The sequence below is a fragment of the Melospiza melodia genome, chromosome 14 (genome assembly GCF_035770615.1).
Source record: "Melospiza melodia melodia isolate bMelMel2 chromosome 14, bMelMel2.pri, whole genome shotgun sequence".
In the NCBI taxonomy this organism is placed as follows: domain Eukaryota; kingdom Metazoa; phylum Chordata; class Aves; order Passeriformes; family Passerellidae; genus Melospiza; species Melospiza melodia.
The window spans coordinates 10002108-10008107 of record NC_086207.1 but is presented as its reverse complement, the minus strand read 5'-3'; positions in this window follow the sequence as shown (position 1 = coordinate 10008107).

Here is a 6000-nt window from a genome sequence, read left to right as displayed (position 1 = left end):
CACGGGCTCTGCCCAAAGGTTATTTTCGGGTTTGTGTTGTTTTGTGTTGTCTCTCTTTGCTCCTGGTTTCCTGCGCTCCCCCAGCCCTGCTGCGTCCCTCCCGATGCCAGCCGGCTCTCCCGGGCGGGCTGAGCCCAGGGGGCCGCTCCTGGCTGGAATGCCCCTGTGCCGGGCACCTGGCGTGTCCCGATTCCCCGTGCAGGGCCGTGTGCTCCATTCACTCAGCACAGAGGAGAGCTCCCATTTGCCCAGGGCCGCCCTGAGCTGCTCCGCGGCTCCTGGGCCGGGACCGAGCCCCGCTCCGGGCTGGGCACCCCGGGCAGGGCCGGGCTGGGCACCCCGGGCAGGGCCGGAGCCCTCAACCCATCCATCTGCTCCGCACCGCCCGCCAACACCAAACCCCGCTCATTATCGGCTTCCTGTTCCGCTTAGCGACGGGACGTTTCTTCACAATCATCTTCTCTTCCTAAAGAGATCGAAATCTGTCTGAAATGGTGAATTTTTCTCTGATGTGCGGCTGGGTGGGCTGCGGGGAGGCGATCGCTGGGAGCAGGGCTGGGGAAGCGCAGCAGCCGAGCAAAAGCTGGGGGGGAAATGGGTCAGAGGGGTTGGACCTGTCGCTGCGATTTCAGCGTGTCTCTTCTATTGTAGGCGGCTTCTAAGTCATTAATTCTTAAGACAGGAGAGTCTGTAGGATAACGTTGAGTCTAATGGGTGCTCACTGGCATAATAATTTGAAGTTTGTTTATTTATTTTTATATGTTATTTAAATAACTTATTTTTATAGTGTGTAACCTACAGGAAGTCCTGGCTTGTTGAAAGCTTTTCTTTGCTGGGGACCTAAAATAAAAAGGGAAAGCCAGTATTCAAGGTTTATTTTGAAATTATATGGTAGTTCTGTGGAATACAATCATATTTAAAATACTGCTACCTCATTTCAAGGAACTCTTTCTGTCTGATTGCCTTTGCACAACAACGAATGAACATGTCCTGATTTGTAATTTATTGTTGTTCTATTTAAAATATTGGTATTATGAGAGTTAATATATTCAAGTTCCCATGTATTTGAATGTCTTCATTTTATTATTTTGTTAATAATAAGTATGCACTGATTTTATTGAAGTGTCCCTGGGCTTAAGCAATAAACAACTGAGTTAAGAGCTCTTGGTGTCCATAGTTTATGCTGTCATTTCCCTCTTACCCTCAGCAGTTAGTGAGGAGCACTGGGGTGTGCCTCTTGGTCAGGAATGCTGGCATTTTTGGGGCAATGTACAGTAATTTACCCACTGTGCCACTGGGAGCAAGGCCTTGAGAAAGGAGAAGGCACCAAAGAACCCACCTGGCTCGTGGCTTAGGGAACTGGGGAAAGGAAGGGCTGGAGCAGGGAGGATGGGAGCCTTTGTTTGGGAAGAGGACTTTGTGCATGGGGCCAGGGTGGAGAGGGGTTTGGGGGCAGGCTGGGGGCAGCCAGCAGGAGCCCAAGGGGAGCTGCAGGCAGGGGAAGCCTGGTCTGGTGGGACAGGGAAGGGACGGGGCTGCCTCGCAGACCAGAACCTGCCTGGGGCCAGCTGCACACATGGAGGGAACAAATCCACAAAACAACTGCTGGAAATTGTTGCTCGTGCTCCAAGTGCCTGCAACAGGGGCTCAGCTGCAGCCTTGGGATGTGCCCTGGATAAACCCCAGCACTGGCAGCAGCAGAAATAAATGCATGAGAACAGAACATGGACAGTTCCCTCAGGCCCATGGTGTGACCCTTGGGATGGAGCTGTACAGGCCAGGAGCTGGACTCAGTGACCCCTGTGGGTCCCTTCCAGCCCTTTCTGGGATTTGTGATTCCGTGATCCCTGTTGCCATCAGCTGCCAGTCCCCTCAGGCGGGAGGTGACAGCTGGGCAGACCCAAGGCTCTGTCCCAGTGGCTGTCCTGGGATATTTCTGGCTGGGACAAAGAAGGGAGACCTGACCTGGTGGCTGTGAGCTCTGGCAGAGCCCAGGCTCAGCAGCCACAGGTGCTGGACCCCTGTGGGATGGGAAAGGCTCCACAGAGCACAAGGAGCTCCAAGAGGTGAAACACTGAGGACACATTTCTGAATCAAGCACATCTTTGGTGGGGACACAGGGCAGGTTCATCCCTGGATGGTGGCTGGATGAAGGCACAGCCAGGGCTCCAGGAACACTGGGGACCCCACGGGGGCTGCAGCTGCCCCTTCAGAGAGCAGTGGGGCCATCACTGCCATCAGCTCCATCCCTCCCTTGGGAAAGAACATGGAAATGTTTAATTTGCTGTTGTGTTGGGTTATTGACCCTGGAGGGATGTCAGGCTCCCACCACAGCACCCCTGTCACCCTCAGCTGGGCAGAGGGGAGAGAACATAACAAAAGGCTTGTGAGTCAGAGCAAGGACAAGGAAAACACAATCAGCAATTACTGTCACAGGCACAATAGAGTAAACTTTTTTAGTTTAGTCAAAACTACTTTAATGATTTAATTATTCAATTTATTGTGAATTAAATCAGCAAAGGATAAGGAGAAATAAAAATTAAATCTTAAAATACCTTAGTCCCACCCCTCCCCTCCTCCCAGGCTTAACTTGGCTCTGGATTTTCTCTCCTTTCTCTTCCAGCTGCAGCTGTGCAGGGATTTCCCCCAGGGCACTGCCCAATGGGCTGGGCCCTGTCCAGCAGCAGATCCCTCTTGGAGCAACTGGGGTTGGCTCCATCAGGCATTGGGAAACCTCCCAGCAGCTTCTCACAGAGCCCAGCCCTGAGCTCCCCACTACCAAAACCTTGCCATGGAAACCCAACACACCTGGTGACTTTCCCATCACACAGCAATGCAGTTTTCCACCATGATTCAGCCTGAGAAGAGCAAAGGTTAACTTTTTCTGTGATTTGAGCATTTTCTCTTCATTGATCTAGAGCTTTCCACCATGACCACTGGGGAATCCCTGTGTCTGCACGATGGGGCTCCTGCCTCCATCACCTTCTCCAGCATCACTTTCAGGCAGGGATCCACCACCACCACCACCACTAATCCCAGCCCGGTGGGACAGCTCTGTGCCACCATCCCTGCAGGCCATGGGTGCAGTCACACAGCCAGAGCAGCTCCCTTGTCTGCTCTCCACAGCACAGCACAGCTCTCCACTGGCAAATCCCTCACAAAGGTCTCTCTGTGTCAGTGACTTCACCTAACTTCATCCAGGGCATCTCGGATGAATACCAGACAAACAAAATTACTCTCAGTCTGGCTACTCCCAGATTCATCAAGTGCTCATGAGTTGTTATCTGGTAACAAGTTGCTGTTTGAGTTAGAAAAATCCCTATTAGTTATTACAAAACTCCAAAGTTTCCCAGCTCAGCGTTTCTCAGTGCCATTTCCTGTGGCAGCAGCGGCTGGTGGGGCTGGCAGAGCCCATGGTCTGAAAGCTCAGGCTGCTGCTCCCCAGGCAGGGCAGGATGGATGGGCAGGACGGATGGGCAGGATGGATGGACAGGGCAGCCTCCAGCTCCCTGAAACTCTGGAACAGGGCCACAAAGTCTCAGTTTCCCAGCAGGACTCTGATTCCCTCCCTGCACACAGCCCTGCAGGATGCCACACTGCTCTGGGGACCCTCTTTGGTCAGGGGGTCCCCAGCTCTCCACAAACCCCCCAGCTGATGCCCTGCCCTGCCCAGGTTTGTCCCCACACAGCTCTGCCATTCTTTCTGCTCCTCCCCAGGTTGAGAAACCCAGGGACGGAAATCAGAGTGCAGCTGAAGGATGCTTTACGTGATCTGGAGATATTCAAATGAAACACCATAGAAGATCTTGCAGGATAGTCAAAGGAAAATAAAAAGAAAAGTGTTGCTATTGGGGAGTGTCAGAGCTATGGGCTACCCAGTTTAACCACTTCCAATTCACTGTGTAGAGGAAGCCTTGAGATACGGAGAAATGGAGAATCCCCAAATCAGGTTTATATGTGACCTGACTCCTGTCACTCTCATCTTACAGTGGAAATTTCACAATGCAAGATCAGAAGAAAATTTTGACTTGCACAAAAAAGAGTTGTTGCTCTCCTAATCGGGAGCAACTTTGGAAAGTGCCTATAAGGGAAAAATAAGTTTTTCCTTCTGGTTCAGCAATTTTACGGTAATAAATTGAGGTGCTTCCTGCAGAAAAGCGCACACAGTTACAGGTCACCAAAGAATCCAGAGCCTAAGAGCTGAAGGGGTGCAGCCCAAGCAGGCCATGAGTGTCCTGGTGCAGGTGCTGCTCACCCTGCTGCTGCTGTCAGCCTGCCTGGGTGACGTGGTGACTCCACAGCCACACACACTACGGAGCAGGACACTGAAGGAGACCATGAAGCTGCTGGAGAAGGTCCAGCGGGAGGTAGGGCTGGTTGGTGCTTTGCCCACTGATGGGAGGAACAGATTGTTTCACCGGGCTTGGAGGGAGCGATGCTGAGCCAGAGGAAGGTGATGAGCATGGGGTCACAATGCTCCTGGGGCCTGGGGGGGGATGGATTTGTGTCAGTGTGTGCACATCAGGATGGATCTGTGCTGTCTGGAGCCTGACTGCTCCTCTTCTTTGTGTCTTCATCAAGGTTTCCTGTGACAAGGTGAATGTGATAAACATTTTTGCAGATCATAAGGTAAGAAAAAACCCCAACCATGTAGCCCTGGTGGGTGCTGGGGGCCAGAGGAGAGCACAGGGGGGTGGGAGGCAGGTGGGGAGCCTGGGATCCTGCCTGTCCTGGTGTGGTGCTCTGGAGGAGCAGGAGCCCTCTGTGAGCCCCCAGCACAAACACTGGGCTGCCCAGCTGGTTCTCAGCACTCCCAGTGCCCTGCACAGGTGCCCTCACCTTCCCACACCCATCTCCACCTCCAGCCAAAGCAGCATTGGTGCCTTCTGGCCACCCTGGGGACAGAGAAAGGGCAGGGATGGGCACCTGTGCTTGGGCAGCAGACAGAGGTTCAGCTTTTCAGAGAGAGGAACACCTCCCTTTGCCTTGGAGAGCTGTCACCAGCTCAGACAACCACACGCACCTATTGCACAGCAGCCTGAGAGCTGGGTATCCCTCTTCAGCCCCTTATCTGGGGAAGCCTCTGCAGTTAGCACAAGATTTAATAGCAGATAATAAGGCCTCTTTCTGCTCCGAAAACTGCTGCCTAAGCCACACTCGCCAGCCCCTGAGTTCCTGTTTTCACAGAAAGCCCATGCCCTCACCTCATGAGAGGAGATGCCTGAGATGCTGCACAGCCCCACACTCACAGGGACAGGCTGGTCACTTGTTTGAAGACACTGTGAAAGCTGGGATAGAGCAGGCAGCACTGGGAACATCCCCCACGGAAGAAAGTCAAATCAGTTTGTTATTGCCACCAGCACTGCTCATCTCCCAGGTGTCTGTGCCATAGGGCTTCTCAAAGCCCCCAGTGAAGGCAAACTCTTCTCAGGTCATTCCTGCAGCCTCCCTGCCCGCCCAAAGCAGCTCCACAGGGTCCCCATGCACACTGCAGCAGCAGCACGGTGCTCCAGCACAGGGGGCTCCCTCTGTGCCACTCTGCCACAGCTTCTGCCAGGGCCCCACTCCTCACCAGGAACGGGATGGCACCAGTGCCAGCTGTGCACAGGTGGAGCTGGGAACCTTCAGGGAGGCTTTGGCACCTCAAACCACAATTTTCACCTGTCCTTTAGGATAGAAATTTATTATTTGTAGTGATTTAATCTGCTGCTAGTAAGAGCAATGACTATACAAACGTTTTTAAAAAGCCATGTGTCTTTTCCCAGAGAGGTAACAACACAGACATCTTCTGCAAAGCTGCCACAATTGCTCGGGAGACCAAGAGCTGCCACAGGGAGCTCGGGGGCATTTACCACAACTTGCTGAGCCTGGGCAGAGGAAGGCACAAGGTGAGGCACAGTTCCCCTTGCACTGCCCTCAGCAGTGCCACAGAAGCCCTCAGGCTTCTCCCTTGGTCACTGTTTTTGTTTTACTCTCCCACCACCCCTGGCAGCCCAAGCC